This window comes from Atractosteus spatula, chromosome 5 (genome assembly GCF_055471065.1).
Source record: "Atractosteus spatula isolate fAtrSpa1 chromosome 5, fAtrSpa1.hap1, whole genome shotgun sequence".
Classification (NCBI taxonomy): domain Eukaryota; kingdom Metazoa; phylum Chordata; class Actinopteri; order Semionotiformes; family Lepisosteidae; genus Atractosteus; species Atractosteus spatula.
The window spans coordinates 48,343,212-48,358,915 of record NC_142710.1 but is presented as its reverse complement, the minus strand read 5'-3'; the positions used below and the strand labels follow the sequence as shown (position 1 = coordinate 48,358,915).

The 15,704-nt window shown below is 36.8% G+C and overlaps 1 protein-coding gene across 11 annotated transcripts in view; it reads left to right on the top strand.

Annotated features, from left to right (window-relative positions):
* The window catches only part of magi1b (membrane associated guanylate kinase, WW and PDZ domain containing 1b), a 188,087-nt gene that overhangs the window by 19,943 nt on the left and 152,440 nt on the right, over window positions 1-15,704 (top strand). The window contains exon 1 of one of the 11 annotated variants that reach the window (XM_088916191.1): window positions 11,762-11,840. The exons of the other annotated variants lie outside the window; for them this stretch is intronic. The gene's annotated coding sequence lies outside the window, so the exon portion shown is untranslated. Of the gene's footprint in view, window positions 1-11,761; window positions 11,841-15,704 lie in introns of those variants that run through there. 11 annotated transcript variants of the gene reach the window in all.

Sequence of the window (15,704 nt, the reverse complement as noted above, 5' to 3'; positions counted from 1 at the left end):
CTACAGTCTGCATTACAGTGCTCTGCTATCATCCTTCCTTGACAGCCCCCTGAACCGTGAAGAGAACGCGTTCCATCGCAGTTCACATTGGCACAAGCTAGAATTTGTTTGGATAGTCTGTTTCCCTGATACGATTTTTTTCTGTCTCTCGTTGTATGAATTTCATGGGCTTTGTTTCTGTGCCTGAGCCCATTAAAGGCTTCTTGTGTGAGACACTATCTAGAATCTCTAACTACCATACAGTACCATACTACCATACAGTCCTTCGGGCAGACGGCTTTGTACTTGGTGCTTTGCAGGAATAATAATGAGATTTATTTTATACATCAGTTTAACATGTACTTCTTTAGTCAGTTGGGAATATGTTTGGAATTAAAGCAATTTCACAACCAGAAAAACACATAAGAAATGATTTTAGTGGGGTTTGGATAATGACAGGATATATATTTCCATGTGATCTAAGTCAGAATCCATATTTTATGGTGTTGTTTGACCATGAGACTGTCCAATAAAGAGTTAGCAGGCAGAGCTGTAAAAGGCTTTGTTTGAGAGCAGCAAGCCTGGTGATGCCCTGGCTTAGTAACTAAATGGTATATGTCGAATTCAGTGAATCCCATGGGCGCTTACACACTTTTTCAAGTCCCCTCTTTAATCAATGAATTTTTAAGGCATTAATCAGCTGTAACTGTGTTTCCCAGGCAGTAATAAGATAAACAGAGCCAGCGTTATCTTGCTGCGAAACTGGCGGACTCCCAGATCATGCTTTAGATCAACGCGGTCTGAACTTGTACCTCAGTGGAATGACCTGCCCCCGAGCTAAACTGCGAGATGTCCCTGAGAATGGTGTGTTGTGCATGCTTGGGAAATGTTTTTTTCACCGTGAAATGGTATTTACTTAAGGGAAGTGGGATGGGGGCATGGTGATTTTACCTGTCATGTGCATGGCAAAACACTTGTTTTTTTATTTACACTGGAATTCTAGGGTAAAATCTAGAATTTAGTTTGTGATATTGGAAGAGGTCATTTATGCTGAATGGGGAGAGTTTTTTGAGAGAGCTACACAGACGGCCACAGTTATTATTTAATTAGTTTCCAAACTTTTGTTTAGGATTTGCTGTGGATCCCGTTTGTTGGTCTTCTGCCCTTAGTCTGGCAATTTGTCTGAACTGGACTGCTACATACTTCTAAGCCCGAGCTTGTTTCTGCTCCCTGAAATGATTTTTTTGTTCAAACGAATCCACATGCTTGTGGGTTGTTTTAGCTTACAAGACTTATCTATTGTCATACAGTTGACATACTTTTATATTTTTTCTGATGATGACAAAACATTTCCAATTTTTAATGTGTGTTTAAAAAACAGGATTTTTTGCACCACTACATGTATTTCACGTAATATTATTAGCAGCTTAGATTTCATGATTGCTGCAAATTTGTCTCCTTTGTCATACTCAGATCTATATGATGTATACAACCCCTCATGTCAAAGGGATTGTGCCTGCTCTAAACTCTGTGGAACCTGGGCAACTGGTCCTCCTCATTCAGTAGCTATTGGTAACATGAGCAATGTGAAATATGAGCCTGCGTTCATATGTAATCAACCTCATAGCCGATCCTGCTCTGGAAGCAACAAGCTCGTTGTTCTTTGCTGTTTTGATGTTCTTCCTTGGTCAATATACTGGGATGTTTTAAGAAGGCTCTATATGGTCTGGGGTTTTGTTTCATCCAATTTAGTTTGTAACCTGTTATTAGAAAGTCCAGGTTCATGCTTGGCTTCCATGAAAAAACTTAAACTAAAGCAATATTAATGCCTTAGTAGGTACATGATTGTATTTACTAGTTAATAAACTAATATTTTTAATCACTGACATAAATTAAATAAAATGTGTATTACATATAATACAATAATTATATATATATTACATATATTACATGGCAGAAAAATGCACTTTGGATTCTGGTCTGTTATCTGTTAACATGCACTATCAGCAAGGCTGAACTACAACTGAATGCATTTTGAGATTAAAACTGAACATGTAAATAACCACTCCAGAGTTTTAAAAGTTTTATTGAAACCAGAACTATTAATGACAATACAAAACTGTAGTTAAAAGGATTGAAAAGGAATATAAGATGTTGCTATGCACTATTCCTGTCCATGTATGAAATTAGTCCCTATATGAAGAATTAAATGAAATATATGAAGTTATTTAATGCTGTCACTTTTTTGCTGATTAACAGAACAAGAATTACATCATGTAAAGTCTAGTTTGTCAATATGTCTTCACAGAAAACTGATTTTTTACACCCTACACCTCCAAAACCACTACATCTGCCTGCCCCTTAACGTACAATTCTGAGACTGCTAAGCTGGATGATGAATTTTAGTCAATAAAAAAGAAAGTTCAAAGAAAAAAATAGTACTGTTGTTTGAACGATTTGCTACTTCATAAAGTTTTTACACTGTTGGTAGTACAAGTACAAAGATACGCGAGATCAATATTCAGCTGCCTTTGATGAAGTTTTCTAAAGCAGATTATTGTGGTGAACCAATAGGAGGGTGGGGAGCGAGAGGAGTGATTAGGTTAATGGTCTCTGTATGTGAGGAAGACCAATAAGCTGGACACAGCAGGGCTTGCATCATGAAACAGCACTGAAGGAGAACAACCTAGAGACAGAAAACAAGAATTTCACAGTGATTAGCATTTCTGCCTGGCAAAGCTGGGGCTCTTGGTTCAATTCCTGAGGTGCTATCTGTGTGGAGTTTACATGTTCGCCCATGTTGGGAGGGGTTTCCTCTTGGTGCTCGTTTCCTCCCACAAGTCCAAAGGCATTCTGGTAGGTTACTTGGCTTCTGGGAAAACTGTCCCTGGTGTGAGTCTGTGTATGTCCTGCAATGGACTGGCGTCCTGCTCAGGATGCTTGCCTGGATAGGCTCCCCTGTGACCCAGAGATGGATAAAGAGGTTAGAAGATGGATGGATGGAAGAACATACTGTTGGGAAACTAGGCAAATTAATGTTTTTAATCAGTTTCCATGGCATTTTCTTCTTCATCATGCAGGAGCATTTTCCGCCTTATGTCGTGGTAAGGTATTTTAATTGCAGTTTTTCTCTCCCTTGCGTTTTCATTATCCACACAGACTCGATCTTACTATGATCAATATCTGCACTGAGCTCCTGTCCAGATTTTATCCAATGGGTTTTGGAGCTGTAATCGCAACAGGTTCTTTGCCACAGCATCAATGTCTGAAGTGATGTTTCTGGAGATGGAATGATAATCACAGTTGCTCAGATTTATGCACATTGCTCAGTGGAGCATCGTCTAACTGAAACAGTTTATTCACTTGTTGGGATATTTTGCGGTGTTAAACAAAAGTGTCCAAACTATAACCTTACATTGTCATAGTTTTCCCATTTTACAACTAAATAGTCCACAGATACAGTTAATCACTTTTCTCTTAATCTTCTTCATTTAAATTTTGTTGTAACTTCAGAAAAAAAGGTTTGAAACTTTTTTTATACACCACATGCTTGTGTCACATGAATTAATTTATTAATAATAAATTACCTTTATTTAATAACCATATATGTACACAACATCCCTGTTGGCTATACAGAAGTATGGATTATGTAGTAACTGATTGATTGTGTTCTCTAGTTGCTTATCCTGTAAAGGCCTCTGTTTAAAGTGTATGTGATGAGTCATACAGTTTGGCAATCTCTTGTTACTGGGCAGGCACATGAATATTAGGGGCTATGTTCTAATTAAAGTTTTGGCCCACCTGACTTTCTTCCATTTGCAAAAATTCAACCTATTGGCAGCTTTCTGTTATCCAGAGGCTGCTGTCTTCCCCAGTTGATGCCTTCTTCAGAGTACTGGTTTTGGAGTTTGCCTTAGGCAGATGCTTTGAAGTTGTTTGAAGTCAACTGGGTTTGGTGGTGTCACTGCAGGCTCAGTCTGACCCCCAGTTTGAAGTTCAGTTCCAGTTGTTCCATTCTCATTTGCAATGCAAATTGGAGACTGGCTGTCCGAAAGCTCTTTTGACAAATGTGAGTGTTCAAATCAGCAGGGTATTTAGACTTAGAACTTAAAATGGAGAAAAATATCAATGCTGCATTAAAAAATCAAACTGCAAAGGCTACTAGTTTCTTAGTGGATAGGATTGTAGCCAAGAGGTGTTCCATATCTCAAAGGTGGTGTTGCAGTAACCTGAACTAGCATCAGTGTAAGATTTAGTTATCCTCTCTGAACTCATACTGATTGTATCATTGATTTAATTCATATTTATTACCAAAAATGTCAGGTTCTCAGTAACAGCTGATATCATCATCAGTAACAAACTCCAAATATCATCATTACATGATGTAGGATTTCCTTACATCCTTACATTTTTATAGAGCTTTTAATCCTAAAGAATCTCAAAACGCTTCCCCATTTGAAACATGGTGCTATCTTGCCTGCTTAGACAAAATATTCTAAAATAAACAGAAATACTCTTTAAATATATGTCACATAGTAGTATTGATAACCTTATATACAGATTACAAAGTGCATATATAGCAGAAGCAGTCATACTACAAGTGTTGAAAAAGCAACTCCACGGATATGTATTTTGCATCTATGATAATAAAGGTACCAGCTCCATACTGTAGGTGTTGTGTGTGTTCAAGTACACCTGATGCTTATTCATAGGGATCAGAAGAATTCTTAAAATGGAGGGGGGGTGTATTACTAAATTTCTAGCCGTTCCAAGAGCTACGGGAATCCCCTCTATGGTTGCCAGTTCTTATTCCTGCCTTATGCTTGGAATATCTTCCGGGAATGGAATGACATGGAAACCAGTGTTTCAGATTGAAGAAATTGTAGTACGTTTTTTGGAATGTCCGCACGAAGCTGCTTATTGAGAAATGTAGCTAGCAGCGATGAACGACAACAGATCAAGAAAATGGAACTCGGAGCTCAGTGCCTGAAATGAGCTAATAATGAGAATGAAATATTAATAATGTTGGCCCACTGTACATGATCTAACTTTATTGTATCATCCTGTGTCAGTTGTAATATTTTATATAATTAGCTTTACTAACATTATGAACTTACTGCTGTTTTTTTGTGCTAAATGCATGAAATAGGCAAAATAAACAGTTGAATAATTTTAATTGTGTATTAATTTGCTGTTAACAATAATGTAATTTATGATTCGCCAGTAGAAAAAAAAACGTATAATGACTTTTTTCTATTTGATAAATTTGAAATGGATGAATTTAATTTCCAGAAAGGTTCCAGAAATTTCTTTGTCTTTTATTTTGCAAAAGTGTGACTTCATACATCAAAAATCTAAATAACTATTTACAGCTTGTTTAATTATTCTGCTATTAAATTCTGATATTGCTAACTTTTAGTTTTGGGAGGACATTTTTCCAATGGAAATACATTTCAGGCAGTTGTTAGTATGGACTGCGACCAAACTGAGTCGACCTGCCAAACTTTTCTGAAGTTCAAGGGTTGTCACGAGGGTTGATAAAAATTACATTGGTCATTATTTCCTTTTATAATAATTTTATTGGTACATCTGTTAATACCATGGTATTTTCTGAGAAGTTCCAATATGAAAAGAAAAGGTTGAATTTCAGCTTCCCAGCATGTTGAACACAAACTGGCATTTACCTGTATGATGTGCAGTGTGATTGCCATTTTTTTGCTAAGGGAGGCAAACTTTTTTTAGAGGGATACTCTAAACGGCTAATTAGACCATGTAAGGATCACACACATCTGGCAGATAGAATAATTGTTCCCTTCAGACAGTACTGTAAATTGTAGCAGGAAGGCCACACAGGAATTTTACCTACAGGATAGCTGTTCTCCAAAACTACTGTTCTGTGTCCAAGAATTTATAATGATCCTGCACAGCTGCTACTTTCTTTAAATACAACAGAAATATTCTCTGTGGACTGTATTTGATTCAGGTGCTGAAGTTCTTTTTACATCTCTTCTTCTTGTTTCACAGGGAGAGTTGACCATAGCCTTGTGTTGGCTTTAATCCTCAGATTAATTAGTACTTTGAAAGGTAATACTTCAGGGCTATTATAATTGTTTGGAATAATGGGTTCAATACATTTGTATTCTATTAAAAAAAGGTATTCTCTTTGAACTTGTAATTATACTGTATGACTGTTCTTAATGTGTCTATGCAATCTTCATTAATTTTAAGTTACATATAATTGTGTTTTTTCAAAATGCAGTGGTACCATTCCTAATTTATATGATTTCAATGAATTGGGTTATTCATGCTAAATATTTAGAGGAGGATATTTTGCTAGAGGTTTCTGAAGTTTGTAGCCACCCCTGGGCTCTCACAGCCAGTGACCTTTTCTTGTGGATACTTTTCTCTTTGTGTTGACATCTCCACCGAAAAAGGCCAGTGGTCACGTAGGGATGCTGGCTGTGAGTAACGCCTGTCTGGAGGGGACTGTTAATGGAGAAGAGTGATGAGAGCAAGCTATTGTGGGAGGAGGTGTGCAGAAGCCATCTTGTTTATATGTAAATAACATATAATTGTTTTATAAATAGAAGGACTGGGCGGAGATCCTAACAAAGATTAAACAATATTAAAACATGCTTGGACATGCTTTTCTGTTTTATTGTTGTGGAGAACCATGTTGTTTTTTTTTTGTATTAATATAGAAATGACTTTATTAAGTAGACCTAGGATTTCATAGAAAGATGCGTCTTTGACAGCATTGAGACATGTTTTAGTTTGTTGTGTAATTGAATAGAAGATCTTTTGTTGCCGTGTACTGTTTTGATTTGACTTTTTTCCCTTAATAGAATTTAACAATTCAAGGAAGTAATGGTATTTTATTTGCTAGTCCAAAAATGTGGCCCCTAAGTCAGAAAGATGTGGCTGTTAAAAGACCTTTAAAAAATAAAAAATCTTGCATATTCAGATTAGAATTTGTAGAAATTGGTAGAATAGCACAGTTTTATAGACTAAGGATCAGAAAATCTATAAGAGTAGTCTCTTCTACTCAGGAGTATCTGGCTGTATTTGTGCCTAGAAAGCAGAGAAATTAGAATGGAAGTTTTTACCTATTTCTAACAGAAAAGGAAGGATTTTATATAGCAGCATAGCTGTATTTTGCTGTTATTCTGAATGTGATCTGTGAGGGAATTTGGGTTTATAGACTTATATGATTCAACTTGAGCACCAGTACTGCTTTCAATATTAATTTAAGCTAAAGTTAATGTGATGGCAATCACATATGTTTCTATTTGTAAGAGATCTTAGAATTATATCACCACACTTTCAATGAGCAGAGAGAATGCTGGACAGCCTGCTCTGACAGTGCCTGAGTAACACAGTTTTACAGTAAATCAAGGAGATAAGGCAACCTGGATAATTGATAATTGCTCTCATATTGTTCTTAGAACTAGGAAGTTTAATAGGGAAGCTCTGATTGTTAGTCTCCTGAGAAATAAGGGTACTCAGGTTCCTCTTGTGCTCTTAACAACAGAATGCCGTCCCACATAACAAAGGTATATTACATCTGGGTCACCAACAGCTTCATCGGCATGCAGTAATGAGGATTGTACATTGTATTAAAAGACAATTAGTGCAGACAATTAAAGCACTTCAGATACTTTAGATAGAACATGATACTTCTAGGACTGTAGGTAATCGTAAGTGTATAGTCTACCAACATTATTTTTGTGCAAGAAGGATTTCTTTTAAATGATACATTTGATCATATATTCTTAAAAGATAATTAAAGCTTGGCTTGTTAAACAAAAAAGGCATATTTCTTGTGTTGGGAGGCTGTTTTAATCTTCTTGTGGATTTAGTTGTGAGTGTAGTATATTAAAGTTGCCATCTTTGCATTCAAGTTCAGAACAGTACATGCACAGTGCCCATCATTCTGTCCCCCGACCTTATTGGCATAATATAGATAGGAATGTATGATAATTGGGGGTTTTCCCACAAACAGAGACTCTGGCAGTGCCACACACAGGTCCAGAGATGCTCACCTCAGGCCCAGCAGTGCCACCCTCAGGTCCAGAGAAGCTCATTTCATGCCTGGTATTGGCATTTGGGCCAGCATAAAGAAAAAATGTCTGCTGGAATCTCATTAATCAACATGTTTTTGTTTAAATTACTGTTCCTGCTGGAGCCATGCTCTAATGAAGCATCTGACTCATTTTCCACTGAGACAGTCACTTTCTACCTGCAATACTGAGGAAATCCACACATTTTCATCATTGTGTTTGTTGCTTATTGTCTTAGGAGCTGCAGAACAGGGTGTAAAACTCAGCTGTTTTAAAGTGTGTCACAGTATGCATGACTTCATGGTATTCTGGGATCACTTTTTCTGTAATGGTTCCTGTTCCATTAATGGGGATTTCTTGCATTTGAGTTGTTAAAGTCTCTTTAAGAGATGTATCAGAGATGATCTAAGTATGTATTGTGCTTTTCTGCTGAGATGGAGACAGTAACTATATGTAGCAGTCAAAGTGCTTTAAATTTACATAAAAATCCCTAAACTGTGGTGCGAAAATGTGGCACAGTGCTTAGCATTGGTGCCTTGTTCTGCATTCTGGTTTCTTCGCCCAGTCCAAAGACATGCTGGTAGGTGAATTGGCTTCTGTAAAATTGGCCCAGGTGTGTGTGTGTGTGTGTGTGTGTGTGTGTGTGTGTGTGTGTGTGTGTGTGTGTGTGTGTATGTCTGTTTGTACCCTGTGATGAACTGGCGTCGTGTCCAGGATATATTCTTCCTTGAGCCCAGTCTTTCCTGGGATAGCCTCTGGACCACTGTAACTGAATTGGATAAGCAACGTGATGTGATCTCTAAATTCAGTTTTAGTGTTTATATAGCCTATTATTTGTAATATTGTGTAGGGTCTGGGCCATTCTTTTGTGGATGTACCTCAGTTAAAAAATATGCAGTCTTCCCATAACAAAGGAAAGAGAAATGTTTGATCATCTTTTAAAACAGACCATGCCTGTTAGGTAGACCATTTATTTCTGTCTAATGGGATTTTCTCGTTATGTGTCTATTGTCCATATGCATTCACTGATCAAAAGGTCAAATGCAAGTTTCATCTCTGGAGAGAAGCTTAAATGTTATTCAGCTGTGACATTATTAGGCCCAAAGTGAGCATTATTCTAAGGCTCTTCATTTAATCAGTGGTTTAGCAACGCTAATGAAATCTCACCTTGCACAATGGTTGGACCAACATTGGCTCTTATCAGTGAATCTGGCCATGTAATTAGACAGTGCAATACAGATATTGGAGTTTGATGGTGTGAGATCCAAAAGGTGCTTCAGAAATTAACAGGTCTTCAGTGCAGAACATTCATCTGTGTGAATGACGTCTGAATGAGCATCTGATCCACCAGCTTTGCATCAGAAAGGCAACATAAAAATAGATTAATAAAAATACAGACAAGGATTTGACAGGTCACCAGCAGCACTGAACATGTTTTTATATCAGTCTGACAGCTTTTTCAGAAGATTTTTCTTAACTGATAAGATTGGTAGCTCTGTATCTTTCTCAGTTTTGAATGATCCCATATGATAAATGTTAAGCGATTTAGAATTAACCTTTTCTGTTTTTAGACCATGTCTACTCCACCATTCCTCTTTGAGCAGGAATTTCTGGCACTCCGTGTTTTGGTACTACGGTATTGTAAACGTAAAGTTTGGTTTTACCTCAAAGATCTTTTGTCACTAGAATACAATCTGCTAACAGCTTATCCAAAGACCCCCACCCAGATGTGTTTTAAGGGTCCCAGTAAATCAGTGCTCATAAAGTGATGAGGCAGTTTGTTTCAGACATCAATAACATTTGTGCTCAATGTCCATTTTGTTACATTTGCAGAATTTTGAGCATGGCTACACCATTATTAAAGAGTTATGTTATTTTCTAAATTACTACATTTGTTACAATTTGATATAAATTATGTCTGAGTAACACTTTATTTTACTGTTTCTAAACACTGTCATTTTAGCAAGCAGGTATTCCATTTGACAAGTTCTAGATTTAACATTGTACACAGATTTGTTTTCTTTGTTTCATCAAGGATAAGTCTGAAGTTCTGTTTCACAGTTTCCAAAAATAGTGAGGGTGATTCTCTGAATCTCCCAAAACATCCTGCTGTGCTAGTAGAGAGAGTCATTTATGCATAACCTGATCTTCAAATGGAAGTCATGCTCCACTTGCTATCAGGCACCACATGTTTCTTTGACCTTGTTGGAGAATATTTATCAGACTTAGATCCTGTGAAACTGTCATCTCCAAAAGGCAAAAACAGTCCATTTCTGTCCTTTGGTTTTAATCTCAGCCAGAGACACATAATGGGGTTCCGGAAAATCTTGTCTCTGACATGTCCCTGACAGATCCATTGTCAAAGTGTTATAAATCAAAATGTTAAAGTGTTTCTGCTGTATCCTTTTGGCAGACCTAGATAATACTGTATTTGGTAATTAAATTCAAATGGCTCATGGTAATCATTAACAGTGACTATGCTGCACTGTTAGTTATTTATTACATACTCTACTGTAGTAAATGCATGCACAAATATATGCAGGAGGATATACTAATCTATGATTTAAGCAGATTTATTGGCTTTATTCATCCTGCTATTTTTAATATCAAAGCCTTGTATATTAAACAGATTTTGCATCTTTGGTTTTGACTTCACAAATACTAGTACTTCACAAATTATTAATAGTAACAAAAACCAAGTATGGAATTGATGTGCTTTATATAGGTTTAAATACATTTTATATGTACAGTATATCACATTTCAATAGGTAGGGTAGTGTTTATCAGTAAACTGAAATAGTGAAAGTTTAGTAACCGTTGATTTTGCTGACATTTTACAGCCATTTTGTGTTTTGATTTAAATTTTAGGCAGTACAGGGTTTATTTTTCATAAGTAAAGAATACTAGTGATTTCTGTGTTAAAAACAAACTGTGTTTGAGATCATGTGAAACTTTAGGGCCTTATGAATTCTATTTGGGGAAAAAAAAAACTAAAACTCTAGTAGCAGATACAGTAGGGGGTCAAACTATTCCCAGTGAAATTTTAAAGGCTGGAAGTCTAACTCATGTATTCTCATGAAAAGGCTTGGAGAAAAGATTGAGAGTTATAGCACAACAGTTTACGTAGTCCGCCCTGTGTAGGAATGCACACTGTGATCTTGTGACCCATAAAAAAGGAACAGTTCATTTTCTTTGGGCTTTCAAAAGGGGTCTCTGCCTTTCTAGAGGTTTAAAGTTATTCTCTGTGTGATTATCCATGGGCATTTGCTTGGGTACAAATAAGAAATTGCAATTCCAAAAATATAGATATGAATTGGCCTGCTAAGTATGGCAAGGTAGTAGGAATGCGGAAGGTTTGTGAAGAATTAATTTGTGAAATGTACTAAATATGAGAAATTCTGAGGTAAAGTTAAGTGTGTTCGAGGCAATAAATATAATGCATTACTTCTATAAAACATTTAGGACATTTTCTGGCTTTGAAATTGTTTTGAAGTTCAGACAGATTATCTCAAACAGGATTGTTATTATTCCTTTATTAAGAAAATCACCTTCTATAATGATAATGACTGGTGTCTCAGGGCACAGCTAAGGCCTGGAATCACAAACTGTAACTGTGATTGGGTGTTTTGTCTATTATAAGCCTGTGCCCAACCCATTGCAACACTTGTCAGTTGAGGAGCACACCCAGAAACTCTGAGAATCTTTGACAGGTTCAGTCAAGTCACAAGCAGGAAGACCGTGAGAATCCTAAAGCTCAATGTCCCGATTTAAGCTTTATACTTCAAATAAAATGCTGGAAAGGTGAGTGTGCAAAGTTTGGTTTTCTTGTTTTAAATGAGAAGGTATTGTTTCACTCTACGATAATTAAAGTGCTTATTTTTTGTGCGGAGCTGCCTTGTGTTAAGATTGTACAATAGTGAAAGTAAAATTCCTTTGTGAATCAATTGAGGCTGTGGACAATTTTTTTTACCTTAATAACACTGAGATACGTTTCTCCTTCTAAAAAATACTTCTCAGCAAAATCATAAATTAATTTTGTCTTATGGGCGTAACCATTTATGTTCAGTAACGCTGATGTTTGCCAGTGGGTAGTGCAGATGAATGTACAGTTTATGTTTTAATCATTATGTTTTTAATCATTGTTTATGTTTATGTTTTAATCATTTACTCACGTTTAATCATCTGTGTAAATATTTGAAGCCATATTGCATTTTAATTTTGCTTCATCACTTTATTGGGAAATTAAAACCTGTAATTAATGTGGATGTTTTGGCCACGATAAGGCTTGCTTCCTTCTTCTCCTTGAAAGTACCCTAAAGGCTATTCTTATTTTTTCATACACAAATTCGAATCTGGTCCTATAATTGAGTGAGGTAATTAGCTTCTGCCTGACAGAAAAATATTAGCAAGAAAGAGACAAAACCCAACAGCCTTTCTCGATGATCCAATGTTGCTGTCTGAAGGCGATGGTTTTCTGTTTACTGTTTTAATTGAGCTGCAGCTAAGCTCTCCAAGGGAGAAGCTGTCATTAAAGTAGCAAAAAATATGACTGTTCAGCAAAATTGTCTCTCATTAAACAAGTACTTTGCAAAGTCTGACTGACATGGGGTTGCTTGATGTCTCCTTATTATAAATTATAATAGCATAACCATATGAGGCCTCATGCAGATGAGCTTGTCCCAGGAAAAAGATTTATAGAGAGAGAACCTTATTGTTAAATTTGCCATGTATGGAAAACATGCTGATATTACAGACTTTATCAGGGCATTTCTGCTCACCCATTATTTACACTGTTTCACTTGATAATCTGAGGTAAACCAGAGTAAAGAAATGTGCTGCTCAACATGTGAGAGTGTACCATAATTGGTCCACCTGTTCACGGTACAGGGAGAGTTTCAGAGTAGTTAATTTTCTGCGTGTTTCTTGTTTAACTGGACTGGAGAGTTTTTTTTTTCTTGGTAGTCTTAACACTTAAGAATCCAGCCATCTGACATAATTCTCTGCGTTACCATCTCTTACCTTTAAAGACTCTGTTGGACATCCCTGCTGTTTCCTCTTCAAAAGAATTTACTTTTGTTTTGAAAATGACTACCTGCTTTGCTGTGAAATATTGTCCGTATAGCTGGTGGTGATCAGGTTAGAATTCTTTTGGCTCTCAGTGGGATGGGGAAGAAAGCCAAATATAATACTGAACTTGAAGTCAAACATCTTTCAGTTCTGTCCTTTGTGAAGTCTAGAGGCAGTTTACAGAAGCAAAACACTTTCATGTGTCCTCTCAAGTATTATCATAAATGCAGTACACGAGCAGCTGTCAGCGTATAAGAGGAGGTGGAATTGTTTGACCTTATGCAGCATTTTCTCAAGAATGAGACTGTGTCACTGCAAATAGATTGGTTGGGATTCCCACCGCTCATGTTAAAAGTGCCCGGTAGCATTTTAATTAGATAGGGATAAATGGTAGATTCAATATTATTAAGGAAAGGACAGTATCACTTTGCATTCTGTAGTAAAACAGTGTAGCTCTGTGCACCCTTGAATGTACGTTATTGTAAACTTTTTTTCCAAATATTGTCTCATTAATTATGTAATTAATGGTTAGTGAAGTCCATTGTAATAAATTGTTTCTCATAGCATGAAAGTACTACAGTAGAGTAGTCCGAAAGGGCTGCATAATAAGAGGTCCCAATTTAAAGCTTAAATCCCATTATGTGTGTTTCTGATTACTTTGGGGACATAAGCAGTCTGTGCACCATGTGATCTTTGATGTTCTAATGACCTTAACAAGACTGCAAGTGTTTGCGCTGCGATGTGTAGAAGCTGCTAAAAGATGCTCTCAATTTGTAGTACAATATTTTGAAATAGTGTGGTGAATGTAAATTGCAGCGTTATCTACTGTAGATTGCAGAATCAGTAGGAATGAGTAGTTAATGGAGGTGAAGTTTTAGAACTCCCTAACGGAAATAAGACCGGTTTTATTCAAGACAGGGTGTTTGGTTAGATGTCTTATTTAACAGCCTTGCCTTGCCTTCCTAGGGCAAAAGTGTGGCAGTGCTTTAGTTCTGCCCTAATGGCAAGACTCCAAAGATTTCTGTTGCTATGACACACTGTAATTCTAAGCAATATTGATGTGTAGAGAATCTGAAGTGTCATTATGTTTTATTCATCACTGCCAAAACCTACTTTACATTGAGCTGCAGTTATTAGGAAAACAAGTTAATACAAAAGAAAAAAAATGGTTCATCAAAGTGCACTAGGAATGAAAAAAGTAATTTGCCATAATATCAGAAAATAAGAAAATACCTGTTGCCTTCTTTTTCTCTTTTAAGAGTTAGGCTGTGTTTATGTTTATTAGCTCCAAAAAAGCTTATTTTCTTATAAACTTATGTTCTGTTGATTTTAGTGGCAGTGGCCTTCCACTTAGGATGGTAGTATTGGTGGACCAGTAGGTGGCACACTTTCCTCTGTATCAACCTAAACAGGGAACACTGAGCTGTAGGAAGGGTCACGTGTGACGACTCGCACAAGTTCTAACCTCTTCTGATTGTTAAAGACCAGTTTGAAATTTGAAAGACCAGTGGTGCTAACATGGTATTTTCGTATGTGATTGAAGTGGACAGATCATTTCTTTTTTTTGCCACCTTGAGTTTGGCACATTGACATGCTGGAGCAGGTTGGGCTGGCATGTACCAACTAGTGTTGCACCTTTGGCTAGAGGATGGAGAGTGTCCCTCCCCAGCCTGTGCAGTGTCTTTGACATCTTTAAGGATCTAGAATGTTCTCTAAATTCAAGCAATTCTTTGGCAAGTCCATTTCTTTAAATACCATTTCGTGATCAACAGAAAGATGACTTTTATTTGGTGTAGTTTAAAAAAGCTGTATTTTAATGTAAAATTTTGTGAACGCTACAGATGTTCACTTGACACGATTTGAAAGCAAGACATGCGGCTGTTTTTCCCCATGTTTGCAGAAAACCTTTTAGTTAATTTCTGGAGAGCTGACAGCTTTTTGGAATGACTAATCCGCACTTCATTTGTTTGCACGTCTTTCTTTAATAGTTCTATGTGCTATGGCAGCTCTTTTTAATAGAAGATTAACATTTGTTTTTTTATTCGTGCTCTAAAGTTAAGCTCAGTGAGCGGGGGCAGGGATTTTCTAGAAAGAGAATTGGAAGTGGGATGCAGGGCAGGGCAGTATTAGTATTTTAAATTTTGGTGGAGTCCTTTTTAGTCTTGCCGTTTTAATGTGAGTCTCTTTTCCTTGCTTTTGAGATGGAGAATGTTTGTGGCTGCAGCTCTCTTTGCTCAGACTCTCATGAGACTGTGACGTCTGTGTCCCTAGCTGTTACAGTTTCTGTCAGAGCACTTCAGCCCTCTGCCTCTGTCCTGACAGGATAAATTGTGGTTTTGTTATATTTATTTAATTATTTTCTTCAAGTGTCACGTTCTTTTCCCAGAATGCCATTTAGAAAGCAGAGGAACTTGATTTTTTTTTTCAAAAGCAGAGGGACTTGATCTCCTTCCCAACCCTGATCTTTCCAAACTGAGTCTGGTTCACAGTAAAAGGGCCTTTATTGTAGAAGCCAAAAGAAAGTGTTTCTGGCATGCAGTCTGTTTAATGTTTATAAATACACTGAGGCTATTCTTTCTGGTAATGTTCAAACACAGG